The following is a 16,392-nucleotide window of genomic DNA, read 5'->3' on the forward strand; positions in this document are numbered from 1 at the left end:
CACAATACCACAAGCAGCCAGCTTTTAAAAGCCAAATAATAATAGTGTATGCCAAGCCTTGCTCTGGTCAGTTCATAAATATTATGGGAAGCCCTGATTTTTCCAGTGAATTAGGAAAGAAAAGCATAGGCACTAGTCCAGGCATGGGGAACCTCCATCCAATTGGTCAAATTGGGCCTGACAGGGGTCCTAATTTGGCCTGTGAAACCATTTTCCCCAAGCCACATGTCAATAGGGGTATAAGGTAAAGATGTGGCTGCAAAGGAAAACCCTTGTCACAATGTGGAACAGCAAGGAACATCAGGCTGTTAACGTGGTTGCCCCTGAGTGCCCTCTCCGGCATTGTGGAGCCCAGTTTGCACCTTGGTATACTAGTGAACTAAGGGCAATGAAACAGGCCGGATGACAGCTAGAGTGCAAGTGGTGAAAGATGTGCTATGAGGCTGATCAGGCATGAATAAAACATAACTGTGCCTACTGTGTGGTGGTGAGGGTGGCAAAGGCCCATTTCTCTGCCATCATCACATCCTCAAGTATCTGTCCAATGGAGCTTTTCCTTATTGTCAGGGGTCTGTTGACATCAACTCCAGGAAATGTAGTTTTAGACCCTTCAGAGGCCCACTGTGAATTGTTTGCAAGGGTAAAGTTGCTTGCCTCCGTACCAATCTTGATGCCCCATCCACATCTACTGTAGTCCCAGTGAGATGTCCAGTGCAACATCTCCTGCAACTTCTTGAGATAGGTTTCAGTTGATGTGGCCTGATGACGTGGACAAGGTGCTTGAAATGATGTGGCCAGCAACTTGTTCTCTTGACCCTTGCTCTTTGTGGCTTATTAAAGGTTTGACCAAGTAGATCCAGGGTGCGGTCAATGCATCATTGCAGGAGGGAGTGGTTCCAGCCACCCTGAAAGAGGTGGTGATCTGACCACTCCTGAAAAAGCCCACCCTGGACCCATTGCTTTGTGACAACTACTGCCCAGTCGCAAATACTTTTAGGAAAGGTGACTGAGAGCGCTATAGCTCAGTAATTGCTAGTACTGTTGGATGAAACAGATTGTCTTGACCCATTTCAATCTGGGTTCAGGCCTGGTTATGGGACTGAATTGGCCTTGGTTGCCCTAATGGATTACCTTTATCAGGAGAAGGACAGGGGTGGTGCAACCCTGTTATTCTTACTTGATCCTTCTGACCCAACTTAATGAAATGGGCATTGGAGGCACTGTTTTAAAGGGTCATTTTCAGAGAATAGCTTTTAGTGATTGTCTTTCACCCCCTGGCAGTTGTGCTATGTGGTGTCGCAGGGTACCATCTTGTTCCACTGCTATTTAACATCTGTATGAAGCCCTTGGGAGCAATCATCAGGAGATTTGGGGTGAGGTGTCAGCAGTACGCTGACGATACCCAGCTCTATTTCTCTGTAACGTCTGAATCGGGAGAGTCTGTGCAAGCCCTGGACCAGTGCCAGGAATTGGTGGTGGGCTGGATGTGGGCCAATAAACTGAGTCTGAATCTTAGCAAGATGGAGGTGCTGTGGGTTGGTGGTTCCCGAGTTCGGATAATTGGTCAGTTGCCTGCTTTGGATGGGATCGTACTCCCTCTGAAAGAGCAGGTCTGTAGTCTGGGGGTGCTCCTGGATCCATCTGTGTTGCTAGAGGCCCAGCTGACCTCAGTGGCTAGAAGTGCCTTTTACCAGTTTTGGCTGGTAAGACAGCTGCGGCCGTTTCTGGACCAGGATAACCCTGACCACTGTTGACCATGCACTGGTAATTTCCAGGCTGAATTATTGTAATATGCGGTATGTGGGGCCCTTGAGGTTGGTCTGGAAGCTGTAGCTGGTGCAAAATGTGGCAGAGCAACTGCTCCCTGGAGCAGGGTATCGCCAGCATGTCACCCCAGTATTGAAAGAATTGCACTGGCTGCCTATAAGCTACCAGGCCAAGTTCAAGGTTCTAATTTTGGTGTACAAAGCCCTATACAGCTTGGGACAGGATACCAACAAACATACAAAAATGTAATCTTTGGAGATGGCAGGTATTGCTACCACTCACCATATGATCAGAGGCACACGTTACCAAATTCTTCCAAGCTACACAGCAAGTGGATTGGACCGTGAAAAACCAACCCAAATTATGTTTGCATTTTGACAAATTTGTAGGGTAGTCCAATATCTCAGAGAGGAGGTCAGGTCTCCTGCTCCCCTGGTGCATTCACTATAGCTGCCCAATTTCCCTGCTTTTTAAAGTTTGATAGCAATATCTGTTGGCTATAGGTATGTTTTTAAACCGCAATGATTTTTTGCCTCTTAGTGAATTTCTCTGCTTTTTAATGTGGGAGATAAGAAATGGGATCCTGTGCAAGCTTGCCAAGAATAGATTGATCATTTGCATGCTTATTGAGTTCAGTGGGATTTACTCCCCTGCAATCATGCTTACGATAGGTGAAACTGACCACAGGGGATGGGGAGGGGAGGAGGAGGAGGGAAGAGAGGAAGGGCAAAGGGGAGGAGGGGGAGGAGAGCAGGAAGGAGGGGAGAAGGACAGGTTTGATCATTTGCATGTTTACTGAGTTCAGTGGAATTTATTCCCGTGCAATCATGTTTAGGATAGGTAAAACTGACCGGGGGGGGAGGGAGGGAGGGAGGGCTGGAGTGGGCCGGGAAGGAGCAAGAAGGAAGAGGGGGGAAAGGAGGAAGCGAAAGGAGAGGGGAAGGAGGGGAAAGCCAAGTCTTATCATTTGCATGCTTATTGATTTCAATGGGATTTACTCCTATGTAATCATGGTTAGGATAGGTAAAACTGACCATGGGGGAGGAGCAGGGGGAGGGGAGAGGAGAGGAAGGAGAAAGGGAGGGGAGAGGGGAGAGGAAGGAGGGGGAGAGGAAGGAGGGGGAGGGGAAGGAGGGAATTGGAGTGGCAGGGGCAAAGGAAAGGCAGGGGAGGGCAGGTTTGATCATTTGCATGCTTATTGAGTTCAGTGGTATTTACTCCCATGCAATCATGCTTAAGATAGGTAAAATTGACCATGGGGAGGGGAGGGGAGGGGACGGGGAGGGAAGAGGCAAGAGGGAGAGGATAGGAGGGAGGAGAAGGGAGGGTGGGTTTGATCAGTCGCATACTTTTTGAGTTCAATGGAATTTATTTCTGTGCAGTCATATTTGAAAATGGAAATGGACTGTGTTCAAGTCGATTAGGGTTTTCATGGTAAATGGTATTCAGAGGTGGTTTCACCATTGCCTTCCTCTGAGGCTGAGAGGCAGTGACTGGCCCAATGTCACCCTGTGAGCTTCATGGCTGTGTGGGGATTCGAACCCTGGTCTCTCAGGTCGTAGTCCAACACTGACCTGGGGAAGGGGAAGGGAGGGTAGGAGGAGGGGGAAGGGAGGAGATTGTGTGGGTGGGCACTGGGCAGAGGGGAAGCCCCTTTCCCTTCCAAAAGGAAAACATGGTGAACAGTATAATTGCTTTTCAGGGTTTTCCCCACCTTTTTATTCTACAGCAGGCACATGTAGCTTCCCACCCAAATTTAAACCAAAGTTGTCCCTGGCCACATCCACACCAGGCCTTTATTTCACTTTGGAGAGTCATGGCTTCTCCCAAAGAATCCTGGGAAGTGTAGTTAGTGAAAGGTGCTGAGAGTTGCTAGGAGATGCCCTGTTCCCCTCACAGAGCTTCAATCATAGCGGCTGACTGTTAAACCACTCTGGCCACTGGAACTCTGTCAGGAGAATAGCAGTCTCCTCTCAGCACCCTTCACAAACTACACTTCCCAGGATTCTCTGAGGGAAGCCATGACTGTCTCACGTGAAATCAAAGTCTGGTGTTGGTGTGACCCCCTGATTAGGCAAGCCAAGCAGCTGTGAGTCTGGCTTTTAGAACACTGACAGTTGGCTTTTACTGAGCATGCCCAACATTATCATGTAGTTCAATGCAAAATTTATTAAATTAATTAAAAATCAGCCAGGCATTTTTTTAACTTTTAAACTGCAGAAGATGGTCAGAGTATGGGGCAAGGTCAGTAACAGGATTATAGGTCCTCGGTGAACATGGCTGATTTTTAATTAATTTTGACAGATTATGCGAACTCTGACAGAAAAAAGTCCAAAAGGGGTCTGGGTTTTTCCTCTCTCTTTAGATGTTGAACTCTTGATTCTCTCTGACTGTTTTGTGTATCGCCATGAAAATTGAGAGGGTTGTTAAGCAAGCGTTTCTGAGTTCAGGACTATAAATTTTGTAAGGTTTTGTTTTGAAATGAGCTTATGGGAAGCATCAGAATGGCATGTGGGGGTATTTTCAATGTAACATTGTAGAATGTGAAAAATCCACGCTGGCTATAGTATACAGCCACTCTCATGGCTGTATAGTTATACCTTTTGGAAGAGAGTAGTTACACTGCTACCCATTAAATCCTGTGCATCCAGCACATCATACAAATGCAAATCAGAACATAATCAAAAAGAAAAAAATGCAACTGTATCTCTTTTCTTAAACCACTTAATTGTGCAGCAGGAATTTCCCATTCTCATGAGTCTAGCTCCAAATAAAATATTGAGAAACAATATGAAAACTTTTCAACTCAGAATTATTTGAACATAGGAAGAGAAGAAGCTGCCTTGTACGGAGTCAGACTATTGGTTTACACAGCTCCAGATTCTCTATGCCGACTGGCAGTGACTCTCCAGGATTTCAAACTGGGAGTCTTTCCGAGCCCTACCAGGAGATGCCATGGATCAAATCTGGGGCCTTCGGCTCTACCACTGAGCTACTGTCCTTCCCCTAAAGGAAATAATGAAAGTGAAAAGTTGACTTTGGAATCACTGTTGATTAGAGTACATAACAAAACACAAATGTCAGCCTCTAACAAAGTTAGAAATATGCATCATGTGTACAGCTCATCTCTTATCTACAGATGCAAAAACAGCATTCATTGAATCCAAGGCTAGCACAATAACTAAAACGAAGAAAAGAAAAGCTGTTACTGAAGGGGAGAAATCGGAGTGTTGCTCTCACAAATGAAATGGGAATTCAGGGACACACAGAACTCTGGAACAAAAGCAAGAAAAGAAAATTTACATCAGAGGTAGACAAAATACTCAGATGAGGAATCCGACAGCAAGGTTCAAGGGAGCAGCTTTGAAATAAAATGATCTGGCAGGAGAATGGTGGGACAAGATCTGGGAGAGAGGAAAAAAGAGATTTGCTACCAGTTAACTCATTCCTTCCAAAAAATGCAAGCAATTTTTCTGACACAAATGTATATTACCTCCACATTTGAATGTATAGTTTAAATACAGTTGTGAGATATAAACTCCAGAAATTGTTGTGCAATATGTTATGTTATGTAACATAACAGTGTTATGTTGTAGGTAGAAGCACCTTTCTGTCCTTGACTCCAGTCCACCTCAAAATGTCAAGTCCAACATCAGGTAGCCATTATACCCATCTGTGTTTGAGTGGAACCATGTGTGTGAAGTGGAACCTATGTGAATGACATATACATAGCTTCCCAGGTGATCATGGTGATGGGGGGCTTGGGGAAAAATAATATTTCCAAAATATGGAGGCCTGCCTCAAAAAGGAGAAAGGAAAGCAGGGGTCTTGAAGTTGCCCATCAACCATAAGATCCTTGACATCAGGCTGAGCAAATACATGCTACACCTGATGAGCGTCTTCTCTACTATGGTGAGATGTATTGCATTTCTAATTATTTCTACATTTACATCAATAAATATAAATTAGCTGATGGAAACCTTATAGAAATCAGAGTCTTCTTTTTTGGGTGATACATTTCCTCCTTTTTAGCAATGCTTACGTGGCCTCCCGACTTAAGACTATTATTAATCAGGGGACAGAAATTACTTTGCTTTTCACATTGCACAGTGAATGCAATGTGAGGAACTCCCAATTTAATTGGGGGCCTGATTTGGCAATCTTGATCAGGCCCTGATCTGGCCCAGACTGATCTCGGGCCAACCTGACCTGGACCCCAAACTGAATTGGGCCCTTGCACAGCCCCAATATTTAAGAACGGTTTAAACCTCTAATTAAATATGTGGTCAGTAGCATTGTTGAGCCAATGTGGTGTAGTGGTTAAGGTGCTGGACTATGACCTGGGAGACCAGGGTTCAAATCCCCACATAGCCATGAAGCTGACTGGGTGACCTTGGGCCGGTCACTGCCTCTCAGCCTCATGAAAAACACCATAAGTCAGAATCAACTTGAAGGCAGTACATTTACATCACCCTAATTAAACATGTGGTTGACAACGAGGGGGGAAGAAGGAGACAATGTAGGTGAGAGTCTTTGCTTGCATCATCTCCTCCCCCTCTCTGCCAGACCACTCCCCTTTTAACAGCTCCAGATCACTCCAGGTGTGCCCAACATGACCCAGGGCAATCTGGTGGTGCCTCGACCTGCTCTGGGCAAATTGTAGCTTGGCCCAAATCAGCCCAGTTCAGTTCAGGATCCAGGATTTGTCTGGACCGGATGCACAGCTCTACTGTGACCCATGTCCTTTCAACACAGAATGCAGATACAGTGTGGAAATGTAAAATTCTAAGTATAACAATGGCTTGAAGACACCCACTAAGAAACCAAGATCCTTCCTCGCCATCCCTTTGTGAGGTTAATATTTTGACTGTATAGGGATTGGATTCCTGGTGCAGTTTATGAATATGCAGAGTTGTACAACCAGTGGAATTCATTTCCAGTTTTCATCCATCAGTTCACAAAGGTTTTGGCCACAAGCGCTGGAACAGCAGCAGCTGCAATGGTATCAAAGGGAGCAATGAGGCATTTTATAAAAATGCTCAGAACACAAGCCAAACATTTATCATGTGTACTTGCCAGGTACATGCTATTTTTTATGTTGATAGATAAAGGGTGAAGACAGCTTGGCATGCAGAGAGAAAACTGGTTACCTTATAAGTCAAAGTAAGATATAGTCCTCCGTCAAAATGTCCACATTATGGCCAAATATTTTGTAGGCCAAATATAGGCTGAGCTTCAGCTATGGGGCGGTATACAAATACAATAAATAAATAAAATAAATAATAACCTGTACCAAACCACACAATTTTTGGAGATTGTATTGTGGAAAAAGTTATAGGCACATTGAAAGTCCATATACAACCAACCCAATTCAAAACAGAATTGTGAAGGTAATGGTAGAGGCACCCCTGAGATCAAACCAATATGTGGTTCCCAGAAACATTTTTGGATTTTTTAAAAAGCCCACTGTTTCTCTGCCCCATCTTCTATAGGTTGTCTAGGGTTGCCAGATTCAGGGCCTGAGACTGATCCTGTATCTTTAGGAGAAGAGAAAGTCAGCCAAGTGCAGGTGTTCTTGCAACACTGTAATGGGAAAAACCACAAGGTGGAATTCTCCCTTCCCCTTGCACAACTTTTAAAGATACAGAAGACCTCTTGGAGGCCGGGCCTAGCAACCAAGAGGTCTTCTGTATCTTTAAAAGTTGTGGAGGGGGAAGAGAGAATTCCACCTTGTGGTTTTTCCCATTACAGTGTTGCAAGAACACCTGCACTTGGCTGACTTTCTCTTCTCCTAAAGATACAGGATCAGTCTCAGGCCCTGAACCTGGCAACCCTAGTTTGGAGGGATGTAGTTGGATTAGGAGCTCACAGCTGTATGTGGGATAGACCAAATTCAGATTGGCTTGGAAATCAGCCAAGCCATTTCCTGATTTGGGCAGGGAGAGGGGAATAGCACAGCTTATTCTCAAGCCCATCCATTGCAGTTGGGTAGAGCTTGCTCATCACTACCTCTCATCCCCAGCTGAAGGCTCTGCTTGGTATGCTGAGCTTTATATGCATTTATTTTGCAATAGCTTGTCTTTCATTGATTTGAAAGCCAAGAGGTTGCTTGTTCTTAAAATGTTGAAGATATACTAGAAAAACATGTTGCCCTACAATATGCCATGAGCCATTGGAAATAAATCTAGGCAGCTGCAGTGTGTGAAATGGCATCCTCATGCCTTAATGTTCATGTGCATGTGGTTAGATGCAAGTGGGCTAGAAATAAGGTACATCCTCCTTATCTCCAAGATTTAACTTGTTAGAAAAGGTGGAGAATTCTGAAGAATGACAATTCTAGCAACTTTCAGTACCAAAATGGTATTAAGGCCAGAAGAAAAAAACATAGGGACAAAGTGAGGACTGTCCCTAGTTATAAGAGCTTTTGAAATGAAATGATCTTTTGCCTCAGTAAGATTTGTTGTTGCTCTTGTTTTTAATTATTGAACTAATCATTAGAAAGCTTTATTTCCAATGCTATGCAAAACCACTGGGAAATCATGTAAATTACCAAATTTGGCAAGAGCAAAACCTTTCATAAGAACCTTGAAACCTTTATTCCAAGAATAAAGTCCACCCAGTCCTCATATTGTGCTTCTTTAACCTTTCAGGAAAGGAGAGGGACAAGATGCTTCTTGGGATGTAGGATTCAAAGCATTTTCTAACTTTTGCCAGCTGAGGCCGACTTATCATCTAGTCAATAAAACTATGTATGGTTTTGAGGTCGGAGAGCATCAGAATTGTCAGCAACGTTTTTAGAACAATTCAGCAAAACTTATTATTAAGACTAGCTCCAGGCCTTAAATTTATTGCCCGTACATGTTTCAGCTGTTTTCTTTTGGATGGCTTATTTTTGATGGGTTCCTCTTCCTTTAAACTTCTGTCACCAAGGAAACTTTCTTCAGAGAAACATTCTCATAAATCGTAGAATCATTTTTTTAATGGAAAGCTAGTCTTTGTATCTTGCATAATCCCTCACATGAAGTGTCTCTTTTTGTTAGAACAAGATGCTTCTTGCTAAATTTAGCAAAAGATTATGTTGTAATGCAAAGTTAATGGCAGCTGTTATTTCTACATGCTTCATAAACAGGGATCAGCATGGGATCTTTTACTACAGGCCTAAGCATGAGATTATTTACTATAGGCCTAGCCAACTTGGGCAAGAAATTCTAGTCAGTTCATATTTGAAGCTGAATTTATGCAATTCACACTTTCTGAAAACAATATGAGAACCAAATCACAGTCATTCTTCTAAATTAACAGTTATCTGAATTTTGCAATGCAGTTCTCCAGCCAACCAAAGTTTACAAAAATGCATATGCTAAGGGAAAGTATGAATAAAAATGAATATATGAATGAAAATAATATATAAAAATGCATTATATGATGAGAAATTTCTTGCGTACATTAGTTAAAACTGCCTACAAAAATGTGTTCATTAGGAAAAAAATTGCACTAACTAAAATGCTGGAGAATATTCATGTGGATTTTTTTAAAAAACAACAACAGATTGCTGCAGAAAATGGGAGAACTGAATTTAAGACTGGAAAAATGAGAAACTGAGAGAACCAAAATTGACAGATCTTTCCATCTCTAATTGGCACCCATCAAACCTAGTGCAGCCTATTACCAGCCATTTATGGTGCCCAGAAAGGGCTTGAAAACCATGTCCGCGACTGTAAAACAGAGAAATGGTCAAGCACCTTGAAGGGCCCAATACCTGCATGGCATTTGGTTTGGTAAGTCAGAGATTCAGCTGGGTTGCTTTATATCCTCTGAGCCGTGATGCTAGCAAATAAGTGTGAAGAGTCAAGAGTGCGATAACATTGGTGCTGAGCTGGCCCAGTGAGGAGGCTCAAAACATCACTATGGTGCATCCCATTGGTCCAGCACGCATGATCTGATCATGAACGCTGCCTCATACATGAAGAAACGATAGGCTTGCCAGGTTGGAACTCGGGAAAAGTATAATTTAATGCACTTGTCAGGCAGGAGGTGAGAGCTGCAGCTGTTTGTTTCTTGGTCCTTTTGTTCTGCAAGAGGAGGAGGATTTGTACCCCATGGCACTGGTATCAGGCCCATTTTCTGCTTCATGTATAGCTGCTACCTCTGTTGAAGAAGGTTATTGAGACAAATAGTTAATTAGGCCTTGTCTAACTACTAGGGTGGTTGTGTGTCCTACTATACAGAAGATAGTCCTCTATTTCAACATGCCCTCTATTTGAATGTAGGAACATAGAAAGCTGCCTTATACCATATCAGACCATTGCTCTATCTAGCTCAGTATTGTCTACACCGACTGGCAGAAGCTCTCCAAGGTTTCAGACTAGGAAAGGGTTGCCAGGTGTCTGGTTTTTGCCCAGAGACTCTGGATTTTTGAGGTCCTCTCCAGGACTCTGGGTGAGTCACCTTAATTTTCGGACTCTCAGCTTTCATTTTAAAAAAAATAAGTTTCTAAGTGGTCTGCTTCACAAGATATACACCAAAAAAATCAGGCCCCCCACAACTTCTGTGTTTTCTCTCTGTCAATTATTACTCACTGGAATTGGGTTGGCTGTCAAAGTGAGTTTACAGCAGCCCACAGGGTAGACAGAAAAGTGTAGAGAATCTTCTCACTCTTACTCATTTCTCTAACCTCTTTCTGAAGGGTCAAATCTGTTAAGAATTTTGGAGCAGTCATGTTAAAAGGTAGGGGCAGGGCATTCCAGGCAGGAGTTGCCAGCCCTGCTTTGATATGGATATATTTGCAGAGGATCCCTAGTCAAGCTTCACCAACAGCACAATCCAAACCATATCTACTCAGAAGTAAGTCCTACTGAGTTCTGTGGGGCTTAGTAAGTGTGTTTAAAATAGCAGCCTTCAGGGGCATCCATCTTTACTTCTGAGTGCTCCCATCTAACATCTCCACAACATTAGGCTCCATTCTTCCTACAATGGTATTCTGATGACTGGTCTGGCCTGAGGGCACTTAAACCCTTTATGCCAGAAGCAAGTAGGCTAGATTAAGCGGTCCCTACCAATAGGGTTGCCATATTCCAGTTCCACAAATCCAGGCAGGCTAATTTGCATATTATGCATATTATGCAAAGTATTTGCATATTATTTGCATGTTATGCAAATTATTTGCATATTACTTTTGGATTGTCCAGTTGTTTTGTTTTTGTGCCTAGGAATTACCACCAAAAACTGGGGAAAGATGTGAGAAATCTTTTTATAAAAAGCAACATTTTCAGCCTTAAATGCCTAGACTCTAGTTTCCAACACTATGGAATATTTATTGATTGATTAAGAGGATTTATATCTTGCCTTTCTGCTATTAAAAACAGAGCTCAGCACAGCTTACAAATATAATAAAAACAATAAAAATGCACAATCAATATAAAAACATAATAAAAACACAAAATAGCAACAAACAAAGTAAGTCAGGGCAGCAGTATGGTTAACCATTACATATATGACATATTTCAGAGATGTGGTGGGTGGAGAAAAACAAGAAACCAAAATGTTAGGAAAAGGAGTCTTTCACACCACATGCTCAGTTCTAAATACTGTTGCAGCAAGTTTTACAAGTTCCTCCAGTATTCCACCGGTGCAGGCACTCAGACATTCAAAGTATCTGCATGTTTCTTAGGTTTTATAAAAGCAGAGCTTTGCTTAACTCAAAATTTCTTCTCCCTTTGATCAACCACATCTACACAGGTTCCACCTCCATACTCAAAATGAAACTGGGCCTGGAAGTGTGCAACAACCCCACACATACCTTGTTAATTAGATTACCAATGCCAGGATGTCTGTCTTATCGACTACTCTCCTACTCCTCCCCCCCACCAGGCATCATGAAAGAAGCCAAAATGTTAGGAAAAGGAGTCTTTCACACCACATGCTCAGTTCTAAATACTGTTGCAGCAAGTTTTACAAGTTCCTCCAATATTCCACTGGTGCAGGCACTCAGACATTCAAAGTATCTGTATGTTTCTTAGGTTTTATAAAAGCAGAGCTTTGCTTAACTCAAAATTTCTTCTCCCTTTGATCAACCACATCTACACAGGTTCCACCTCCATACTCAAAATGAAACTGGGCCTGGAAGTGTGCAACAACCCCACACATACCTTGCTAATTAAATTATCAATGCCAGGATGTCTGTCTTATCGACTACTCTCCTGCTCCCCCCCCCGGACATCATGAAAGACCCAGTCCTGGGCTCAGAAAGAAAATAAATATCTGATCCTCTTCAAAGTACTGATAAGCCTCTTGTTTTAATTAAAATAATAATTATAAATTCTTGCTCTTATCACTAATGGGAGTTAATTACCTTACATATGCTGCTGTTGCTTCGGCTGTAATGGAGTGAGGTTAAAGATAAGTGAAATGCAAATAGGAAAAAAACAACACAAAAGGCAATAACACTTTCCTAAATGTAATACCATACCAACCACAACAAGATTCCTATAAGTAAGACAGAAAACTAAGCATCTCACAACCAGTCAGGATTCCTAACCAAAAACCAAAAATATGATAAAGAAGGAATATTTTTATAAGCATGACTATCAAATATATTTATTATTTACACAAACTGTAAAGATATTTATAGTGCAATCCTAAGTTTATTTATTCAGAAGCAAGTCCCAGTGTATTCAGTGGGGCTTACTCAAACAGGGACAGAAATGCAACCTCAAGTGATAAGCAACTTCATTCACACAACCCAAAATTCCGAATCATAAGACTCCATACACACACACGCACACACTGCAGATGTATAAATACATACAGCCCATATAACAGTTTATTGTCAAACCAGTTGATCATTGCAAAAAAATCAGTATTAGTTTTAAAAAAATCAGTATTAGTTTCCTACAGAATAAAAACTGTAATACCTAAGTAAGCCCTGCCTACTTGCTTTAAAATAGGACCAGAGGGAAGGGGACAGAACAAGTTAGAACACAAACACAATTCTTTTTTACATTCACTCCAAAGTCCTATTGATTTTCAGCACATTCATAACCTTGTCTACTCAAAAGTAAGTCCTATTGAATTAAATGGGATTTACTCTGGGCATATGGGATTAGCATTGCTTTTACAAAAGCAAGTATTGGGAAGGTTTTCAAAACACCGCCCAGGATCTGACTCCTGCACACAAGAGGAAAAAAACCTGAAATGTATATACTTACCCAATTTATGAGATTTTCAGATAAACCGGGGGGGGGGAACCCACCATTTTCTGGCATTGCAATGAGGTTTTCTAGACACTGCCTCAGGTCAATGAAACTGAAACACAACCCTGGCTTCACTGATTGGCTGCAATCCTGAACAGGCGGGGTTAAAGCTACGAAGTGCTATACAGCACTGTTTAAAGAAAGATTTAACAGTCGGGGGCGGCTGGCATTTTTATGTATATCTCGAGAACCGGACCACCTAGAAACTTAATTTTTTAAAAAAATTAAAACTGAGAATCCAGGCCACCTAATGGGCTAAACGGGCACCAGGTGGCATGCAAAGAATCCAGGTAAAACCTAGCTAACCGGGCAATATGGCAACCCTACCTACCAAGGCTCCATCTTTTAACTAAGATTTCTACCTTAATTTCCAAACTGAGAAATGTTTTGTTTGAATTGTATGTTCCAAACAACTGTGGTTGATGCTTAATATATTATGCTTAATGACATCATAGGGATTGAATGACTGTCCCTGTGATGTCACTAAGGCCCACCTCTCTGACATCACTAAGGCTGACCCCATGACATCACTCAGGCCTGCCCCTATGACATCACTATGGCCCACCACATGACATCACTACAACCTGCCCCCATGATAGCACTAGGGCCCACCCCTGAAATCACAGGGTTTGGGATGCTTCTGACCTGGCAACCCTAGACTGGGGTCTCTCCCAGCCCCACTTGGAGATGCCAGGGATTGAAACCAGGACCTTCTACATGTAAAACAATGCTCTACCGTTGAGCTACAGTCCTTCCAAAGGGCTGAAGGGCTGTCTGGTCCAAGTCTGGTTTAAAGAACCACCAGAAGAAAGAACAGGGGCACTGAAATTGCCTAAGAGTTAGCACCTAGACAGATCACCTGGTCACAGTCTTGTCCACTATAGTGAAACATATTTTATTTTTATTTATTTCTAAATTTGCATCTGTGCATTTACATTACCATATTATTAGTATTAATTTATTTGATTTATATCCCACTCTTCCTCCCAATAGATGCCCAGGATGGCAACTAAGTCCTACTCAGAGTAGACCCATTGAAAATAATAAACCTAAGCTAGCCATGTCCACTCAAATGAATTAAAATTGATTTATAAAAATATTGGTATACTGTTATTTCATTAAACATATCAAAGCAGTTTACAACACATTAAAAAAACCCAACAACCATAGAATAAATTAGAAGTGCATGTTACCAAATTCTTCCAAGCTACACTGGAAGTGCATTGGACTGTAAAAGACCAACCCAAATTGTGTTTGCATTTTGACAAATTTGTTGGACAGTACAATATCAAAGAGGAGATTAGGTCTCCTGCTCCCCTGGTGCATTCACTATAGCTGCCCAATTTCCCTGCTTTTTAAAGTTTGATAGAAATATCTGTGGGCTATAGGTGCATTCTTAAACCGTAAGGTTTTATGTCTATTAGTGAATTTCTCTGCTTTTTAATCTGGGCTTCAGTCAGAGCGGCTGGTTGTTAAACTACTCTGGCCACTAGACCTCTGTCAGGGGAATAGGAGTCTCCTCTCAGCACCCTTCACAAACTACAATTCCCAGGATTCTTTGAGGGAAGCCATGGCTGTCTCAAGTGAAATAAAGGTCTGGTGTGGGTGTGGCCCCCTGCTTAGGCAAGTCCAGCAGCTGTGAGTCTGGCTTTTAGAACACTGAAAGTTGATTCTTATTGAGCATGCCTGGCCTTATCATTGAGTTCAATGCTAAATTTCTTAAATTAATTGAAGATCAGCCAGGCATTTTTTAAACTATTAAACTGCAAAAGATGAAGGTCAGAGTATGGGGGCAAGGTCAGTAACAGGATTATAGGTACCCTGTGAACATAACTGATGTTTAATTAATTTCAACAGATTATGAGAACTCTGACAGATAAGAGTCCAAAAGGGGTCTGGTTTTTTCCTTTCTCTTTTTACGCTTTGAACTCTCAATTCTCTCTAACTGTTTTGTGTATCACCATGAAAATTGAGACGGTTGTTAAGCAAGCGTTTCTGAGTTCAGGTCTATATGTTTTGTAAGGTTTTGTTTTGAAATGAGCTTATGGGAAGCATCAGAATAACATGGAGGTATTTTCAATTTAACATTTATATCATTTAACATTCAAAAAAAGCCATGCTGACTATAGTATAGAGCCACTCTTGTGGCTGTATAAAATATTAAAAATACAATAAAAACAAAGGTCAAGTGTTGCGAAAACAGCATCTTCTTAATTGCCTGCATAAGCTTGGTGGAACAGAAAGTTTTTTAACAGGTGCTTAATAGTTAAAACAGAAGGGCCTGTTCAATGGGTCTACTCTGAGTAGGGTTAGTAATGAATACAACCCTGTGCTTGTCCTATTTTTTGGCAATGTATAGGTGGCCATCTTATGTGCTGTAGCCACCTGGTAGGTCAAAAGCCCAAAGTACACATTATGTAAGGGGTGGGGAACCTCAGGCCTGGGCGCCAAATGCAGTCCTCTAAGCCTCTTTTCCTGGCTCTTGAAACTCTCCCCAGGCTATATCCCTTTCCCCCAGGCCACACCCCTCACCAGGCCTGCTTCACTGATGCAGATGTTGTCAATTGCTTGGAAACCTTTTTTAGTGTAACAAGGGACTCATGAACGAATGAACAAATGAATGAATGAATGAATGTCATTGCATTCACATTTCCCCTTCCTCCACATACAGTAGTTAGTAAAGTAGAGACATAGGGCCCTTCCATCCGACTGTATAATCTGCAATGTTATAGCTTTGTGTCTTCATTAATTCACCGTTGTCCATATGATGTTGCAAGCTAGTACGGATTTTCACATTCAGAAATCCACATTAGAAATACCACCAAAAAACCAATATGCTTTCCTGTATCGTGATCAATCGCATTAATGTCCGTGTGCTCAGATGCAATGCCATGGACTTTCCTGCAGTAGGCATTATATGGGCATTCCTCCATCATATGCCAAGCTCCTTGTCTCCTTCCCACCCAATAGCACATCCACAAACCTGCACGTGTGTGGGAATTAAAAAAAAAACCTGTGCTCTTCCAAAAAAGGGTGCAAAAAGCAAATGACCATTATGGACCAATCACTGCAAAGGGGTGGACTGAAAAGGGGAGTGGCCAATGCTAAAGCAATTTAGACCAAAAGAAGTCCACATGTATGGATGCTTGATATTCGGTTTTCACAATAATCCAACCACAAACAGGACATGTATGGTTCTCGAGGCCGCCAACCAAATATGGAAAACATGGATTTTGCAGTTAAGTATGGATGAGCCCATAGATAATAACATCAATACCTCTTTACATAATGTATAACTTGAGCCACAATAGGCATAAATCTCCAGTCATCACGAAATATCATAACACTCTCTTCCAAGAGCTTAAATTGAATC

This window comes from Rhineura floridana, chromosome 7, assembly GCF_030035675.1.
Source record: "Rhineura floridana isolate rRhiFlo1 chromosome 7, rRhiFlo1.hap2, whole genome shotgun sequence".
Lineage (NCBI taxonomy): Eukaryota > Metazoa > Chordata > Lepidosauria > Squamata > Rhineuridae > Rhineura > Rhineura floridana.